The sequence below is a fragment of the Nelumbo lutea genome, chromosome 6, assembly GCF_056320005.1.
Source record: "Nelumbo lutea isolate HS-2025 chromosome 6, American lotus-T2T, whole genome shotgun sequence".
NCBI lineage: Eukaryota > Viridiplantae > Streptophyta > Magnoliopsida > Proteales > Nelumbonaceae > Nelumbo > Nelumbo lutea.
The window spans coordinates 48,061,965-48,082,826 of NC_142689.1; the positions used below are offsets into that span (position 1 = coordinate 48,061,965).

The 20,862-nt window shown below is 36.1% G+C and overlaps 1 long non-coding RNA gene across 2 annotated transcripts; it reads left to right on the top strand.

Moving 5' to 3' along the window:
• The first annotated feature begins 16,022 nt into the window (after positions 1–16,022).
• Positions 16,023–17,436, top strand: LOC148848844 (uncharacterized). 2 transcript variants are annotated; one of them, XR_016101345.1, is made up of 4 exons: positions 16,045–16,210; positions 16,423–16,514; positions 16,615–16,825; positions 16,995–17,436. It is a non-coding gene; the product is annotated as an uncharacterized LOC148848844 (long non-coding RNA). The 2 variants fall into 2 exon arrangements; XR_016101344.1 differs by having other exon boundaries at positions 16,023–16,284; positions 16,615–17,059.
• The last annotated feature ends 3,426 nt before the right edge of the window (positions 17,437–20,862 follow it).

Consider the following 20,862-nt stretch of genomic DNA (forward strand, 5'->3'; position numbering starts at 1 on the left):
TTTTAGATAACTCACTTTCAAACGAAACTTTCCTAAAAGAAATGAATCAAATTCAACATAGATAAAACCATTTGGTAGACGTGGAATATAGCTAAGGTAAATCAAGCCCATTTTTAAAATCCCGGGAAACAGACTCTTGCCAAACCATAGGTAGAACCAACTACACATTATCCAATACTAACCAAGCACTGGCCAACCAACCAACCATCAGTCAAATCTATACACACTAACAAAATTTATTAGAGCAATAAACTCCCTTTACTAACTAAAACGAACCCAGCATACCCAGATAAGCAAGGAAATCAACTCAACACCTTTAAAAAATATAAACAGACCTACGCAAAGCAAATATAAATGAATAAACCTAGATCAACCCAAAAACTCCCGTCTAAAAAATCTAAAACATTTCGAAGAAAAAACAAGATATAATCACTTTAACCTATAAGAACAGAGGTTTCTACAACTCTAACCATGCTAATCTAACTTAAACAAACCAACATAACTTATACAACTGGCTGGATAATCTAATTATTCTAAGTTAAACAAACTTAACAAAATTAGAGAAGTTGGAAATCAACTCATGTCCATCAAAAAGTTAAACCTGACCTGCTCAAATCAAAACAAAGACAATAAACATGGATCAATCTAAACAAACCCGTTTAAAGCACAAGAAAAAAGCACGACGTGAAATCTTGACATAATCACATCAACTAACAAGATAACCAATCATATTAAAACGCTAGAGTAATTGTTTTAACTTAGATGAACCCAACAAATCTAGAGAAGCTAATTCTACTCACTACAAATTATAAGTGCCGAAACAGAACGTATAGGAACAGATTCAAGGTACTCTCCACAAGTTGAATAGACGTCTTTGTGCCAAACAAACTCACTAGACTTCTAAAAACCAAGAAAATAAAGTTTTTGTTTTTCGAAGCGTTTATTATTCTTATAACGTATGATTACTCAATCAGAAGAATCTTCAAAACCCTAAGAGATAATACGTTTTTGGTTTTGAAAATTATAAACCATTATGACTCTCAACATCTTAAAAAAAATCTCACAACAGAATACGTTACAACGAATCACAAACCAAACCCAGCACGGCAAACCAAAAATTGAACCAACACAACCATGCAAGGTTGTCCGAATTTGTCATTCAGTAACCAATATAACAGAAGATTGGGAAGAAGTAATCTACTTTATTTAACAAAATCCAACCAAATCTATGAAGACATTTTCAAAAGGAAGCTGTCAAACAAAAATGTAGCTGAAATCAATCCAAACAATCCAAGACTATCCAAACCGACCTGACCTAAGGCTAAATTAAAATCAACAAAAACGGAACAAGATGTAGGCAATTTTAGATAACTCACATTCAAATGAACCTATCATGATAGAAATGAATCAAACCCAACATAGATAAAACCATTTAGTAGACATCGAATATAGCTAAGGTAAATGAAGCCCATTTTTAAAATCCTGAGAAACAGACTCTTGCCAACCCAAGGTAGAACCAACTACACATTATTCAATACTAACCAAGCCCTTGCCAACCAACCAACCATCAGTCAAATCTATAGTCACTAACAAAACTTATTAGAACAATAAACTCCCTTTACTAACTGAAACGAATGAAGGATATGCTAGGAAATCAGTCTGCACCTTTAAAAAATATAACCAAACCTATGCAAGGAAAAATTAAACAAATAAACCTAGATCTACCGAAACTTGACATAATCACATCAATAAACAAGAGAATCAAGCGTATTAAAATGCTAAAGTAATTGTTTTAACTTAGATGAACCCAACAAATCTAGAGAAGCTAAATCTTCTCCCTTGGAATTATAAGTGACAAAGCAGAAACTATAGGAACAAATTCAAGGTACTCTCCATAGGTTGAATAGACATTTTTGTGCCAAACAAACTCACTAGACTTCCAAAAATGAAAAAAAAAAGTTTTCATTTTTCAAAGCGTTTATTATTCTTATCACTTAAAATTACTCAATCAGAAGAGTCTTCGAAAACCATAAGGGATAATACGTTATTGGTTTTGAAAATTATAAACCATTATGACTCTCAACTTCTCAAAAAAATTCCCACAACAGAATCCGTTACAACAGAGCACAAACCAAACTCAGCATGGCCAACCCAAATCCAAACCAAGACTACCATGCAAGGTTGTCTGAATCTATCATTCAGTAACCGATATAACAGAAGCCTAGGAGAAAGTAATCTACTTTATTTAACAAAATCTAACAAAATCTATCAAGACATTGACAGAAGGAAGCCATCATATCAAAACGTAGCTGAAATCAATCCAACAACCCAAGACTATCCAAACCGACCTGACCTAAAACTAAATTAAAGTCAACAAAACTGGAACCAGATGAAGACAATTTTAGATAACTCACATTTAGATGAAACTTTCCTGAAAAAAAATGAATCAAATTCAACATAGATAAAACAATTTGGTAGACATCGAATATAGCTAAGGTAAATCAATCCCGTTTTTAATATCCCAGGAAATAGAGTCTTGTCGTCCATAGGTAGAACCAACTATACTTTATCCGATACTAACCAAGCACTGGCCAACCAACCAACAATCAGTCAAATCTCTATACACACTAACAAAACTTATTAGAACAATAAACTCCCTTTTCTAACTGAAATGAACCCAGCATATCCAGATAAGCTAGGAAATCAACTCAACACCTTTAAAAAATATAAACAGACCTACGCAAAGCAAAATTAAATGAATAAACCTAAATCAACCCAAACAATCCCGTCTAAATAATCTAAACCATTTTAAAGAAAAAACATGACATAATCAATTTAACCTATAAGAACAGAGATTTCTACAATTCTAACCTTGCTAATCTAACTTAAACAAACCCACATACCTTATACAACTGTTTGGATAATCTAATTATTCTAAGTTAAACAAACCAAACATAATTAGAGAAGTTGGAAAATCAACTCAAGTCCATCAAAAAGTTAAACCAGACATGCTCAAATCAAAACAAAGACAATAAACGTGGATCAATCAAAACAAACTGGTTTAAAGAACGAGAAAAAAGAATGACGTGAAAACTTGACATAATCACAACAACCAACAAGAGAACCATGCGTATTAAAACGCTAAAGTCATTGTTTTAACTTAGATGAACCCAACAAATCTAGAGATGCTAAATCTACTCACTACAAATTATAAGTGCCAAAACAAAAACTATATAAACAGATTCAAGGTACTCTCCCCAAGTCGAATAGACGTGTTTGGGCCAAACAAACTCACTAGACTTCTAAAAACCGAAAAAGAAGTTTTTGTTTTTCGAAATGTTTATTATTCTTATCACTTACAATTACTCAGTCAGAAGAGTCTTCAAAAACCCTAAGGGATAATACGTTATTGGTTTTGAAAATTATAAACAATTATTACTCACAACTTCTTAAAAAAATTCTTCCAACAGAATCCGTTGCAACGGAGCACAAACCAAACCTAGCATGGCCAACCCAAATTCGAATCAAGACTACAATGCAAGGTTGTCCGAATCTGTCATTCAGTAACCAATATTACAGAAGCCTATGAAGAAGTAATCCAGTTTAATTAACAAAATGCAACCAATTCTATCAAGACATTGACGGAAGGAAGCCATCAAATCAAAACATAGCTAAAATCAATCCAAACAATCCAAGACTATCCAAACTGATCTGACCTAAAGCTAAATTAATTCAACAAAACTGGAACAAGATGTAGACAATTTTAGATAACTCACATTCAAATGAAACTATCCTGAAAGAAATGAATCAAACTCAACATAGATAAAACCATTTGGTAGACATCAGATATAGCTAAGGTAAATCAACCCATTTTTTAAATCCCGGGATATAGACTCTTGCCAAACCTAGGTAGAACCAACTACACATTATGCAATACTAACAAAGCCCTGGCCAACCAACCAACCATTAGTCAATTCAATACAAATTAATAAAACTTATTAGAACAATAAACTGCCTTCACTAACTGAAATGAACCAAGGATAATCTAGGAAATCAACTCCGCACCTTTAGAAAATACAACCAGACCTACGCAAGGCAAAATTAAACAAATAAACCTAGATCAACCCAAAAATCCCGTCTAAAAAATCTAAAACATTTCGAAGAAAAAAACATGACATAATCAATTTAACCTATAAGAAGTGTGGGCTACCCCTTTGAAGGTGGTGGAGAAGGCCACGCATATGTAGGATTTGTTGGCCCTTTGCCAGTGCATCTAGGACTGAAAGGCATCCACATGATCATTCGAATCGAAGGATCCATCGTACTTGTCCAGTGGAGGGAGCTTGAAGTCTCTTGGCATGGGGACAGCAAGAAGTTCTGGAGATAGGGGGGATGGAACTGAGAGGAGAGGAGTAGCTTTTACTTCACCTGAGCTCACCTCCTCTTTACCTTTGAGCTCGGGCAAGACACAGGTAGCAGTTTGGCGAGCTTGCCGGCGTCTTCGCTGCTGCTTTGCCGAATTTGTGTTGGTGTTGCTTGCTTCAATGTTACCGAGCTCGATGGGCTCAGACTACTGGTGGTAGCTCTGGACTGAAGGGCCCAGCCTGGTGTCTGCGGCTAGGACCTCAAACGGACTTTCTTTGAGCGGGAGCTCAAACTGCTAGTGTTGGGGTGATATGGGCTTCACTGGCTGAGAGGCCCCCCGACCTTCCCATAGGCTGCAAGGCGGGGGTGACTAGCCTCTCCTTTCTGCCATGGGAAGAGGCTTGGCTCTTGGCGGGATCCTGGGCCTAGGAGGCCTCTCCCCGGTGAGGTCGTTCACTCTGGTGGGAGGGCTTGATTTGCTTCAAGGTCGGGTGTCTAGGAGGGAATGGTTGTTGGGCCTGAGGCAAGGAAGGGAGCTGCTGTTGATACTGGTACTGAGAGACCTGATGCAGCACTTGTTGCTAATAGAGTTGGAACTGCTGGAACTGCTGCATTTGAGCTTGCATGGCTCACATGCACTGCACTAAATCTTCCAACTGATTCTGGTTAGTCACTGGGGGCACAACTGAAGGTTAAGCAAAGGCCGCTCCAACCGTGGAAGGGAATGGAGCGTTCACGGGTGCCAATGTGAGAGGCACGTTCAAAGTGGGAATCCCGTCCATAGAGAGGGGGATGGTGAACTGTCTGATACAGACAATGGGAAGCTGGGGTTGCTCTCCAAAAGTGTTCTGGTTGGCACCACACCCAGTGTTGCTAGAGGTGGCCGTGAATGCTAAGTTCTCAAAAGGAAAATGTAGAAACTTAGAGGAAGGCTTTTTTGAAGCGTTTCCCACAAACGACGCCAAATGATGTTGCGCAGTCCGAGCAATCCTAGCTGGCAGTTGACTGGCTCCTTGCTGGCGATGAGCAGTACCTGAGAAGAAGATGGTGAAGGATTCCTGGGGGACTTGCACGGTAGGACTACTCCGATGCTTAAGTTAGAATGTTAGAGAGAACAGTAAAGAATGCAAAGGAGGCTAAGAGTGTAGGTCGCGCTAGATCACTGAGTTAGCTCGAGAGAAAGTTCGAGTAAGTTTAAGATAAGATATCAGATATTCGAGAGATCCCTTTCCTTCAACTATGGGGCTCTTATATATGAGCGTTCTTGTCAAATCGGGCGTAACTACCACTAGACCTCTGTCGCAGCCGTTATCTGCTAGGGCTGCGCAGGTAACCATTCTAGTGTACTACCCAATTGGATGATTGACACATCCTGGAAGGACAAACACGCCACCACCTGTCAAGAGACATGGGCGTAGACTTGTCGGCCTAGCAGGGGCTGCGTCGTCAGTCAAGAGATGTGGCACAGTCTGACAAGTACGGTCTTGTCAGATAGAAGCTTCCAGAAAACATCACGTCATTCAGTAGCGAGCTGCCCCGTAGTGAGCTACCTTATCGTGAGCTACCCTGTCGTGAGCTACCTTGTAGCGAGCTCCTGAGGGTACTGTGAGGTGATTCCTCTTGAAGTGGCCCCTTAGGCAGTTTTTCTACCTAAGTGTTGGAGCGAGCTGATTTTCCCAGCTCACGAGATGGAAAAAACTTGTCTTGGAGTATTCCCTTTCAGTACATCGGGGGCCCTCGAGCTCGAGCTGTAGTGGGCTCCCCCTATAGCGAGCTATGACGTAGCGAGCTGTCCTACGGGACCATTCCTTAGTCGCGGTCAGGCTGTGAGGCTGAATTGTAACTTATGTTGAGTCATGTACACGTGTCACTATCTCAAGGGGTCGGGTCAAATCACCCTCCATCAGATTCTTTTGTCAGGATTTTTATACGAGGTTGAGAGTCATAATGCTTTATAATTTTCAAAACCAATAATGTATTATCCTTAGGGTTTTTGAAGATTTTTCTGACTGAGTAATTGTAAGTGAAAAGAATAATAAATGCTTCAAAAAATGAAAACTTCTTTTTTGGTTTTTAGAAGTATAGTGAAATTGTTTGGCACAAAGACATCTATGCGACTAGTGGAGAGTACCTTGAATCTGTTCCTATAGGTACTGTTTTGGCGCTTATAATTCCCACTTAGTAGATTTAGCTTCTCTAGATATGTTGGGTTAATCTAAGTTTAAACAGCGACTCTAGTGTTTTAATACACTTTGTTCTCTTGTTGGTTGATGTGATTATGTCAAGTTTTCACTTTGTGGCTTTTTCTCATTCTTTAAATGTGTTCGTTAGGATTGATCCACGTTTATTGTCTTTGTTTTGATTTGAGTAGGTCAGGTTTAACTTTTTGATGGACTTGAGTTGATTTCCCTAGTTTTCTAAATATGTCAAATTTTTTTAACTAAGAATAATGAGGTTATCCAATCAGTGGAATAAGTTATGTGGGTTTGTTTAAGTTTGATTAATGAGATTAGAGTTTTAAAGATCTCTGCTCTTAAAGTTAAATTGATTATTTAATTATTTTCTTTGAATTATTTTAGATTTTCTAGATGGGATAGTTTGGGTTGATCTAGGTTTATTTTTTTTATTTTCCTTTGCATCGGTCTAGTTATATTTTTTAAAGGAGTTGAGTTGATTTCCTAGTTTATCTGGGCATGCTGGGTTCGTTTCAGTTAGTAAAAGCATTTTATTGTTCTCATAGGTTTTGTAAATGAGAATAGATTTGATTGATGGTTGGTTGGTTGGATAGGGCTTGGTGAGTATTGGATAATGTGTAATTGGTTCTACCTAGGTTTGGCAAGACTAAATTTCCAGTTATTTTAAAAATTAGCTTAATCAACCTTATCTATATTCGATGTCTATCAAATGGTTTTATTTATGTCGAGTTGGATTCATTTGTATTAGGATAGGTTGGTTTGAAAGTGAGTTATTTAAAATTGTCTGAATGTTGTTTCGATTTTGTTGAATTTCATTTAGCTTTAGATTAGGTCAGTTTGGATAGTTTTGGATTGATTGGATTGATTTCAGCTACGTTTTGCTTTGATGGATTCCCTCTGGTAATGTCTTGATAGATTTGGTTGGATTTTGTTAAAAAAAGTGGATTACTTCATCTTACGCTTCTGTTATATCGGTTACAAAATGATTGATATGCCAACCTTGCAGGGTTTTGTTGCTTTGAATTTGGTTTGGCCACGTTGGGTTTGGTTTGTGCTCTGCTGTAATGGATTCTATTGTGAGGATTTTTATACGAGGTTGAGAGTCATAATGGTTTATAATTTTCAAAACCAATAACGTATTATCCTTATGGTTTTTGAAGACTTTTCTTACTGAGTAATTGTAAGTGATAAGAATATTAAACGCTTTGAAAAACGAAAACTTCTTTTTTGGTTTTTAGAAGTCTAGTGAGATTGTTTGGCACAAAGACATCTATGCGACTAGTGGAGAGTACATTGAATCTGTTCCTATAGGTTCTGTTTTGGCACTTATAATTCCTACAGTGTAGATTTTGCTTCTTCTAGATATGTTGGCTTAATCTAAGTTTAAACAGTGACTAGTGTTTTATTACTTTTTGTTCTCCTGTGGGTTGAAATGATTATGTCAAGTTTTCACATCATGGCTTTTTCTCATTCTTTAAACGGGTTCGTTTCGATTTATCCACGTTTATTGTCTTTGTTTTGATTTGAGCAGGTCAGGTTTAACTTTTTGATGGACTTGAGTTGATTTCCCTAGGTCTCTAAATATGTTGGGTTTGTTTAACTTAGAATAATGAGATTATCCAGTCAGTGGGATAAGTTATGTGGGTTTGTTTAAGTTTGATTAATGAGATTAGCGTTGTAAAAATCTATGTTCTTATAAGTTAAATAGATTATTTCATTTTTTTCTTCAAAATATTTTAGATTTTCTAGACGGGATAGTTTGGGTTGATCTAAGTTTATTCCTTTTATTTTCCTTTGCGTCTGTCTAGTTATATTTTTTACAGGAGTTGAGTTGATTTCCTAGTTTATCTGGGCATGCTGGGTTCGTTTCAGTTAGTAAAGGCAGTTTATTGCTTTATAGGTTTTGTAAGTGGGAATAGATTTGACTAATGGTTGGTTGGTTGGATAGGGCTTGGTGAGTATTGGACAATGTGTAATTGGTTCTACCTAGGTTTGGCAAGACTAAATTTCTAGTTATTTTAAAAATGGGCTTAATCAACCTTAGCTATATTCGATGTCTACCAAATGGTTTTATTTATGTCAAGTTGGATTCATTTGTATTAGGATAGGTTGGTTTGAAAGTGTGTTATCTAGAATTGTCTGTATCTTGTTTCGATTTTGTTGAATTTCATTTAGCTTTAGATTAGGTCGTTTTGGATATTCTTGGAATGATTGGACTGATTTCAGCTACGTTTTGCTTTGATGGCTTCTCTCTAGCAATGTCTTGATAGATTTGGTTGGACTTTGTTAAAAAAAGTGAATTAATTCATCGTACGCTTCTGTTATATCAGTTACTAAATGACTGATTCGGCCAACCTTGCATGGTTTGGTTGGCTCGAATTTGGGTTGTTCACGCTGTGTTTGGTTTGTGCTTTGGTGTAATGGATTCTATTATGAGGATTTTTATACGAGGTTGAGAGTCATAATGGTTTATAATTTTCAAAACCAATAATGTATTATTCTTAGGGTTTTTGAAGATTTTTCTGACTAAGTAATTGTAAGTGATAAGAATATTAAATGCTTTGAACAACGAAAACTTTTGTTTTAGTTTTTAGAAGTCTAGTGAGATTGTTTGGCACTAGCATCCAATCAACCTGCAATTAAATCCATAACCTCCAACCATGCTAATAGAACACTAGACCCTCTATTCTAATTCAATCAAAACTAGCATGCCTATATATAAAATAGGAAATCAACTTAACTACTTTAAAAAATGAAGTTAGACATACTCAAAGCAAAATAAAACCAACAAACTCGAATCATTCCGAACAATCCTACCTATATAACCTAAAACAAATCAAAGCAAAAACAAGACATAATCACTTTAAATAACAAGAACCGAGCTTATTACTACTCTAAACTGACTAACTTAAACAATCCCAGCATATTTAGAGGTAGTAGAAAATGAACTCAACTCCTTTAGAAGATTAAAATATAGCTATTAAAATAAAAAATAAAAGCAAATAAACTAGGATCAATCCAAACAATTCCGTTAAACAAATGAAAGCAAAAACTCTATACAGTTCTTTCAACCAATTAAAAAGAAGCATAACACAAGTCTAACTTACTATTCTAACTTAATCGAACCCGTTATATCTAGATAAACTAAATCAACTCACTAAGAATTATAAGTGTAAATAAAAGCCATACAAGCAGATTCGAACTAATCCCCACTGGACGCATAAAATTCCTTCTTTCAAACAAACCCTCGTCTTCTAACAACCATATAAAGAGGCTTCTTCATTATTCAAATCCATAATTATTTAAACTACTTATAATCACTCAAACTCAAGGGTTCTCCAAAACCAAAGCTATCAAATTATCATCTGCAACCTATACACTATAATCATTCCCAAAATCTTAAAAGAACAATCCCAATCAAATCCATCACAACAGAGCCCAAACAAAACCAAACATGGCCAATACAAATTATAACCAACAAAACGACACAATGTCAGCCCGAATCAAGGATACCAAGACATTGCCACATCAAAACCTTCGAAGCAAAACATAGCTCAAATAATTCCAAAAAACCCAAGATTATCTAGACCGACTTACCTATCTAGATAAAGATAAATCAAACTCAACAATATTGTAACAAGATGCTAATAATTCTAGAGTACTCACTTTCAGCGAAACCTCTCCTGATATACAAATGAACCCAATCCAGCATAGCTTAACGAATCTGTTACACATATGATATAGCTATGGTTAATTTAGGGCAATCTTCCAAATCCCATGAAACTGAGTCTAGCCAAACCAAGATTGAACCAACTACACCATAGCCAAAACCATCCAAGCCATCCAATCGATCACCAGTCAAATCCTAAACCACTAGCACAGCTTGAAAGAACACTAAACCCTCTATTCTAATTTAAACGAAACTAGCATGCCTAGATTTCTCTTAACACCTTTGAAAGATGGAACTATACCTACTCAAAGTAAAATAAAGCCCATAAACCTGGATATTCCAAACAATCCATCCTATTTAACCTAAAAACAAATCAAAGCAAAATCAAGAACTTAATCACTTTAACCAACAAGAACCAATTTTATTTCTACTCTAAACTCACTAATTAAAACAAGCCCAGCATATTTAGGTAAAGTAGAAAATTAACTCAATTCCTTTATAAGATTAAAACAGACCTATTAAATGAACCATATCTTGATAAACTAAATCCACTCACTCAAAATTATAAGTTCCACAAAAACCCACTCAAATAGATTCAAACTAATCCTTACTGGCCGCATAAACGTCCTTATATCAAACGAACACTCTTTGTCTTTGACAAGCATATAAAGAGGTTTCATTATTCAAATCCATAATTCTTCAAACTCAATAATACTGTAACTAGATTTTAAAGAATTCCTTTAATTAACAAGGTTTTATTTTAAACCCTCTTTGTCTTATAACAACCATATAAAGAGGCTTCATTATTCAAATCCATAATTATTTAAACCACTTATAATCACTCAAACCCAAGGGTACTCCAAAACCAAAGCTATCAAATTATCATCTGCAACCTATAAACTATAATCATTCCCAAAATCTTAAAAGAACAATCCCAATCGAATCCATCACAAACAGAGCCCAAATGAAACCAAACGTGGCCAATACAAATTAGAACCAACAAAATGACACAATGTCAGCCGAATCAAGGATACCAAGACATTGCCACATCGAAACCATCGAAGCAAAACATAGCTCAAATCATTCCAAAAAACCCAAGATTATCTAGACCGACTTACCTATCAATATAAAGATAAATAAAACTCAACAATACTGTAACTAGATGCTAATAATTTTAGAGTACTCACTTTCAGCGAAACTTTCCTGATATACAAATGAATCCAATCCAGCATAACTTAATGAATCTGTTACACATATGATATAGCTACGGTTATTTTAGGGCAATCTTCCAAATCCCATGAAACTGAGTCTAGCCAAACCAAGATTGAACCAACTACACCATAGCCAAAACCATCCAAGCCATCCAATCGACCACCAGTCAAATCCTAAACCACTAGCACAGCTTGAAAGAACACTAAACCCTCTATTCTAATTTAAACGAAACTAGCATGCCTAGATAAACAACGAAATCAACTCAACTCCTTAAAAAGATGGAACTATACCTACTCAAAGTAAAATAAAGCCCATAAACCTGGATCATTCCAAACAATCCACACTATTTAACCTAAAACAAATCAAAGCAAAATCAAGAACTTAATCACTTTAACCAACAAGTGCCAATTTTATTTCTATTCTAAACTCACTAATTAAGACAAGCCCAACATATTTAGATAAAGTAGAAAATTAACTCAATTCCTTTGTAAGATTAAAACAGACCTATTAAACGAACCATATCTTGATAAACTAAATCCACTCACTCAAAATTATAAGTTCCACAAAAACCCACACAAATAGATTCAAACTAATCCTTACTGGCCACATAAACGTCCTTCTATCAAACGAACAAGCATATAAAGAGGTTTCATTATTCAAATCCATAATTCTTCAAACAACTTATAATCACTCAAACCGAAGGGTTATTAAAAGTTGAAGGGCTATTAAGTTAAAAAAAATTTACTAAACTTACTAAATTTTTTTAGTTTATAAACAAATTATTTCTCTCTCTCTCTCTCTCTCTCTCTCTCTCTCTCTCTCTCTCTCCCTCCTGAGTTACATATTTAGGGTTGTCAATGGATTGGGTTTAGATCTACATAGTTTGGATATTTATTTATTTTTCCAAAAGCTAGTAAATTATTATCCATAGGTATTACTTATTTACGTAACTAAATTGTTCATCTAATTAATGAATTAATTTATGAACCACGGATTATTTCTGGTGTCGAATAGGCTGTACATGTCTTGTCCCAATAATAACTGAAAATTTATTTATTTATTTTACTAAATTAAATTATTCATTTATTTGTTTTAATATATTAAATAAACTATTCTCCATAATGTTTTATTTATTTAATTCAACATGTGACCAATATTTACGGTTGTCAATGATGCAAGTTTGGTTGGGGATAGCTTGGACTAGTCTTGCACCAATCACAAGTGAATATTTATTTATATTTTTTTGTTAAAGTTAATTATTGATTTATCTATTTTATAAAATTAAATAAATTATTATCCATAGATTTCTATTTACTTAATTTATTGAATTCTTTAATTAACTAATTAATTAATTATTTTCCTAACAAATTAATTTTCTCTCTCTCTCTCTCTCTCTCTCTCTCTCTCTCCCGGAGACTATTTTTAGGGTAACTAATATGTTTAGTGAGGTGTGGGATAGGATGTACCTGTCCCGTCCCAATAATAAATGTAATTTTATTTTATTTATTTTACTAAACCAAATTAATCATTAGTTATTTTACAAAATTAACTAAATTGGTATCCATAGGTTCCTATTTATTTAATTTATTAAATTATTCAAGTAGTTAATAATCCATAGATTCCCCCCCAACCCGAGAAAAATATTTAGGTTTATAAATTGGATAGGTATCGGTTGGGGTTAAACCTTTTCATTAGTTGGGCCATGTCTTGTTTGGGCTTTGCCTTTATATCAATAGAACTTATTAAGGCCCAAGTCTAAGCCTAGACCAACCATCAATCCTAGATTTTGATCCTGTGCCCGACCATCATATAAAGCTTGGATTGCGATAAGGAAATTTTTGTTCTTTGTCTCTTTCTCATTTTCTAGAAATCTCTGTTCCATATTTGTTGCTAACATGTAACAATTTACAATGATGCCATTAATAAAGAGCTAACTACTCTCTCTTTTTCTTGCCTAATTATTTATATACTTATTTTAAAAAGTTAAAAGATTTTATTGATTTAATTTACTAGATTATTTAATTTATCCCTTTCTATCTTACTACTCAGTGTCCAATATTTAATGGTTGTCAACAGGTGGAGATTGGTCTAGGTAGCTTGGATATTTATTTATTTTATTAAATTAAACTATTCAATTATATATTTTACAAAATTAAGAAAATTATTATCCATCTTTGAAGTAGATGTCTTTTTCTTGTTTCTCATAGAAGAGCAAATGTCTATCCAAGTGCCTAATGCTACCCTTGCTACTAAAGTTAAAGCCAATCCTACATTTTTGGCAAATGGCTCTTTTTCTCTTCCCCTCAACTTCATCTATTTTAAATATTTGCTAAATTAGGCTAGTGAACTTAATGATAGGGAATTGGTTTCAGGAGGAGGAGCCAACCATTTTTTTAATTCTAACAAATAAAAATTTATTTAATTGCAATTACTTGCATGATCGGATTACCAATTTAGAATCTCAACTTGATTTTAACGATTGAAGCCTCAAAGCCTCCTAAATTGCCAAGTGTATGACAATATGCGATTGTATGAGATGAGATGAGAGTATGAGAATTGAGAAAAGAATTGCTAAATTGGTGTGGTGAGAATAGTGGAGGATAGGGTTATTTATAGGAATTGAAAATAATTCAATTGCCTAAAATACCCTAAATACTAGCAGTTTTTTAGTTGTTGAGAGGGGTATTTTGGTTATTGTAAAGTATCTATCACTTTACCCAAATGCCCCAAATGTCTCAAACTAGTTGATATATAATTATTGGATATAGTTATTGAAGGGGCATTATTGTCCCAAACTAGCTATTTATAGGCTTATAGTTGTTGATTGAGGTGGTATGTCTATAAAAGCCCCTTGAAAAAAAGTTTAAACTAGTTGTTTGGGGGGGGGGGGGGGTTCCCCAAGGGCCCCAACGGCTAATTTCTTGAATGGGCTACACTCGATCCATTGCAGGCTAGTAGGTTGTGCTACTTGTTGGGCTGTGTCGTGCAGGCCTATGGACCTGAAACCCCCGACCTAGCATGATCCACATGATTGTGTTGCCCAGCACGGCCCGTGTGCAGGTCTGGTCCAAAATCTTGTTACGGCCCAGAATAGTTCGATTTACACCTCTAATCCTCTCCCTTGGAAAGCGGGGTGTTTAAATTTGGATCAAAAACCGAAAACCGAACTGACCCAAGCTAAATAAGCTAATTCAGGTATTGGTTTGGTTCGGTTTTTGACGTGTTAAAAATTTAATAAAATCGAACAAAAAACCAAACTACTATACTATGTAAAATTGTATATTATATAATTAATTATTTATATTAATTGTATTATGTTTCACTAATTTAAGGAAAAATTCTCGATTACTACCTTGTACTTTAGTCATAGTGTCATTTTACTCCCCAAACATTAAAACACGATAATTCGGTACCCAAACTTTCAAAACGTGCCAATCCAATACCTACTATTAACCATGCATTTAGCGGCATTTGAAAAGACACAAATGCCCTTCGTATGTCATCTAATTCTCTTTATCAACCATCCAAATGTTGATAAAATAATGAATAGTGCCAAATCTTTGCCTCTTCTATTCAAGAAAGTTGGAATCACTATAATGCCCACTAAGACATGACCCCAACTTTCATGAATAGAAGAGACAATGATTTGAGACTATTCATTTTTTGTCAACGTTTGGATGGTTGCTAAAGACAATTAGATGACACTCAAAGGGTGTTTATGTATACGGTACTAATTAGAAAATTTCCCTTAATTTAATTATTGTTTTATATATTACTCTTTTTCTTAAATCTCCCTTTAGGCATTGATCCCAATCGGAATTTTTGTTAGTATCAATACTAAATAAGAACATTAATTTAAATTAATTACTACTTTACTAATTAGTATTTAGTAATTACTAGTAACTAGTAAGTGGGAAACACAAAAGACAACCACATTGGAGTGCTCGAGTTGGGTTAGGAGTCAAACTATCAAAGACTAATTACTAATTAGTATTTACTAATTACTAACTCTTGTTTGATTTTTCCCTTTTTCTACTAACTCAGTCATTTTATTTTTTAAATACGGTATGGATTGGTTCAGTTTAAACCCTGTTTCATTCGGTGCAATTGAGGGATATGACCAAACTAATAGTGGGTTAGGTCATCCGAATGTACACCCCTACTTGTCATATAAATTAAACAGTTATGTAAAGGACACTTTCATCATATTCTGAATTCTCAAATCATACCTTGTATTATGATAGAGTCCCTCTTTTATGTTCGGACATTCTCAGAATTCCCTCTCGCCACTCTATTCCACAGTCCAACGCGCCGGTGTGAGGTGAGTGGCCAACGGGATGCTCAGGTTGGGGCTCGAAGAAGATGAGGACCAGAGATGGGGAGGGGAGAGTTCGAATGACCTTAAAACTTTTGAAAGAAGCCCTGTTTTTGAATTTTGTCCTTTTGCGGGTGGTTAAACCGGGTTTGTTCAGCTAACGGCTGAACACCCGTTAATATTAGTATTTTTGTCGAAATGCCAATGTGGTCACTTCTGAATGGTGGGATCACGTATCCAATAGACCCACGAGTGCATAAAACGTGGATTCTCACAATCCGGACTTCGGTCCCAACTTTACACTATCTTGGACTACCCAAGCCCGATCCCGGCCAATGAACAGGCTTCGGACGTTCTGAAAATTCCCTCTCCCCACTCCGTTCTCTTTTTCTGTCTGGCTGCTTATTCCCTTTTTGATCTGTCCGGCTACTTTGGATGGAGGTGAAGGACACGGTAATTCCCGAAGGCCACCACCGCTTGATGACTAATTCTGTTAGAATTTTAAATGTACCGTTGTAAGAATCGTGGTATTTATTCTGCAATCTTTGATACGCTTTACCTTGTCATTTAAATTGATTTTGTAACGGTCTAAATCCTTATCAATCGACCTGAGAGCAAGAGATCATCGATTAATTTCTATATAAGAGTTGGTGTTTTCCATTCAGAGAAGAGCTCGATCTCAGACTTACCTGCGAATGGCGATCCATGGCTCCAGAGCCAGTTCACTCAGGCGGAGCTTCGCAGCTTGAATTCCTATGTGAGTAATCCTCAAAACCCTAAAACCCAAGTAGCTTTCTTGTTTGTGGGTTTCTTCGATGTTTTGTCTATTTTCTTGATTTGGCGGCTGGTTTCTGCAGTTCCTCTCAATGAGGAGGGAGATCGGGCGAGTGACAACCGTTGGAGAGTCTTTGACTGAGGTAGATCGGGCGAGGGAGATCCCGCAGTTCCAGGACGTCGGAGCTGAAAACCGTTGGAGAGTCTTTGACTGAGGAAGAGAGGGCTGCGTGTTTGATCGAATCGTATCGGGACATGGACGAGGAGGTATAGGATTTTGAAGTCTTCCTTCGGGTGAGTACTATTATAGGATCTGCAGCTTGAATGCGTAAACGTTGAATTTGAATTCATTTTTTTATGCAGTTTATGGTTTTGGGTTGAGATTGTAAAAGATCATAGTGAATGATCTTTCTATGATATGTGTAAAGGTGTACTATGTGTAACTCTATTTTATGTTGGCCAGTAGGTGCTTTGATTCAGAGACAGAGCTGTCTCAAGTAATGGGCATATAATCGTATTAGTATGTAATGCAGCAACTGTCACCAATAAGGATATGTTCTCGGAAACCATCTAGAGCACCAATAAGGAGTTATTTGATGCGAGCTGATGGTCATCTAGGTACTAGGAGAATGCCAAAAGCTATGGGCTGAGGTTGTGAAAACTGAGAAATGACCTGATGACTCGTGGTTTGGCAGAGGGACCTAGGATGGGCTGGAATTATGATATGATAGATGTAGCTGACCCAGTATAATTGGTATATGTCTCTGTTGAACTGAATCAAGTTGAGTCCAGTTTTCAAAGAATTTGGCTTGTTGGATGATTGTTCTGGATTTGAAACATAGGGTACATGGCATTGCCCTTTTCAAAAGGCATGCACCTATTTTAAAAATGCCTTCCTTTGTTTATATTTTGTTTGGTAGATTCTTTTGTGTTATATGCCTTTGTAATGGTTTGTCAACTTCTCAAGTACCTTTTATTGCTGTTTATATTAGTAGTAATGGTCTATTGGCTTTTAAAATAAATAAATATAAAGACCATTCAATACCTGAATGGTCTATTAGATTTTATGGCTGTGATTTATGACTCAAATGAAAATAATTTTTATGTTTTTTTGGTGTTGCTTCTGGTTGTCCACATTTGTATCTCTATGCCAGCCTGATGATGCCTTTTGCACTTTACTATTTCTTGTAGCACTTTAGAGGAGCTAAAAATCCATTATTTTCTGCAAGTAATTTGATGCAGCTTTGCACCAATTTCTCAAAACATTGCAATGCATCGTGTCAAGATAAATCTGAAACTTATTGGAAATGGTTTTAGAAGGAGGTTCCTTTTTTTGTTCTCCATAACAAAGCAAAATTACTTTCTCCAATGTCAAATCCTGAAAATGGAAATGATAATTATATTTGCACCTGAAATTTGCAAATAGGACTCATTAGTATGAATGCCTTCTGTCTTACTATGTCATCTATAACATGCATAATCTTACCAAAGAGATTAGACTCATTTGCTTATAAGTTATATGTTGAGGCATGATTAAATTTGATCATGTCTAAGCAGTCATATACAAAAAAATTTTGGTCTCAGTAGAGATGATTGGGCATTGCATTTTGTGATGAAAATTTTTAACAGAACTGAGCTAGTTGACTGAGGAATTGATATAGCTTTGTTGCCAGACACCCTGATCATATCCATCTTGAGGTCACAGAGCATCAATGTGCTCTATCCAACACCTACAATACCTTTATATAGCTCCCTGATTCAAGTGAAAATTTCCAGCAACCTCTGGTCGAAAGGGAAGCAAACAATTTACATCTTGATTGCATCTGGAAAGAAAGGCTTTTAAAATCATGTTACTTCCAGGCATTTATTTGGTAAAGAATGCATTTCTCAGCTCCATGACTAGCACTTACCTTCTAGAAGGCCAAAACCAGGATTTGGAAAGAAAAAAGTTTTGTTTGCTTCAAATGGTCTCAGATGATCTCTGCAGTGAGCATTAGCTATCTTAATGGCAGTGGCCACTATAGCCCATTTCAATACTTTCTATGTAAGAGATAATCCATGCTGACTCCTAGACGCCATAGGAACTCTCCTTAGCCCTTAATACCACTGTTTAAAAACATTGAGAGAGTTTGGTGGAGAATGGGATTCTTTGTTTCTTGAGACCCATTATTATTTTTTTCTGTTCCCCCATGCATGTATTCCTTATCTATCTTACCCAGCAGAGTTGGGAAGCTCATCAAGATTTTCAGAAAACATCCCACCCTTCTAAGTTCTAACCTTCTACTTATCGGAATATACACATTCCTTTTTCCTCCCTTACCAAAAAATTCCTGCCAGGGTTATAAATTGGCCTTTCTAGCAGGGTTCCTGTTCAACAACCTCCTACCTAAGGATGGATCCAGCCTATGGGGCATGTCTCTCCTCATCCATTCGCACCATTGAGTGCCCCTGGAAAGTCTGCGGACACGATGCCCACCTGGCAATGTTAAACTTGGCTCCTTTCGCTTTGCAAGGAACCAGATAAGGGCCACCATGACTCTGAGGGCGTACTTTGTAAGCAACGGGCAGATAAGGCTTATCACCTTTGGACGTATTGGACATACACTTACTTTACTAAGCTCTCGGCTCTGATTCTCTGCCCACTAGCTCTGGTTCTCTTTGGCAGCTTGGTACTAACTTGCCTGTTAGAGTCCCCTTGCCTGGGTCATCCTCTCGGGCTCTTTGATGTGTTTGATCTTGTAGATACGACTTGATGACCTTAGTTCACATTGTTCGAGCTGTCATTGTCAGCAGAGACTCAGCGCTATTTGGTCCTCATCGCCTTGTGTATGTCTTTTTCTCTGATGTACATCTTCTCATGTACTACCTCTTTTATTTAATCAAAATTTTGTTATCCTTTCTCAAAAATTAAAATAAAGTAACACCATTTGCTCTTTTTTAAGCTATCTGGAAAGAGTGCTACAGCCAGATCTTTGACTCAAAAGCTTCCATCATAGAGGTTGTTATGCATAAGACTGAGTGATACCTGATCTGCTGGCAAAGAGGGACTCAGCAAAGCCAGGGGTTACAGCTAAGCAATCCAGTGTAACTGGGATTCCATCTCTCTCTCTCTCTCTCTCTCTCTCTCTGATGCAAGCTGTCTTGTGTACATTCTGTTCTTTGTTTTGTTCATCTGAGTATATATCTTAATACTCCATTATAAATGAAGTAGGAGTTTCCCTGCTTTATAGCAATATAATCATATACCACTTAAAAAAATGCTTATTCTGAAGAAAGTCATTGGTAAAGAAACTCAAGTTGAAATGAGGGAAGTGTTGGGAGTGTTATATTTAGGAGGGGAGTTTTCTGAACAGTTGGAAGATGGGGAAATAAGAGAGCAAAAATCGGGGGAAGTTTTAGAAACAGAACACTATGTGAGGGTCAATTGAAAAGAATGGGGTGGGAGTTAATTATCAAAGAAAAAAAAAAGAATGGGGTAGGAGTTTAGTTGACACCGGTAACCATATTTGGAGACACATTTTTGATACCTGATGAGGGCGATTCTGATGGCTGGAGTATGGTTTTTGGATAGAGGTCTGAGAGAATCCTTGTTTTTTCTTGTTTGTAATGGTTCTTATATTTGGGTCATAGTTTTCAAAGTGTGCCATACCGCCATTAGTCTATGTAAGTTCTTATTTGATTGGTCATGGTGGGGAGTTTAGGATGCTTGTTGGTTCTCTTGTCTTTTGTGGGTAATTCCTTACAACCTATTTTTGTGTCTTCATTTTGTTTTAATGAATTTTTCTTTACCATAAAAAATGCTTATTCTGTCCAAGATTCCAAGGAACTTATCCCATAGTTTTGGAGATGTATTAGATCAGATGCCTATGAGCAGAAAATCTGAATGTCATGTAATTACGTCTCTTTCACACTTTTCTCTACTACTCTCCCTCATTGAAAGATTGAGTCACTAGGGTCAGAAATATGATGGAGGGAAAGGTTTTAGCTTCAATTGAAATGAGATTTTCTCCTTTTTGTAGCATGGAAAGATCCATGATGAACTTTAGAAGAAAGTAAAGGAGAATAAAGGGAGATGGAAGGGCAAAAGAGAGAAGAAAAGATTGGGAGTAAAGGGCCAATGGAAAGGACTACAAGATTGGTGATGGTCGTTCAAATGGCCTGGGAGATCAGGGAACATAGAGCCAAGAAGACTAACTGGATGTGAGTGCTAACTGAATGTGAGTTCACACTCGCATCCAACTTTCTTTCCCTGATGTTGTTTGCCTTAGCCAAACTATGTGGTGAACATGTTTAGAACAATCAAGTGTTGAACAAGTCGAGATCAATGAAAC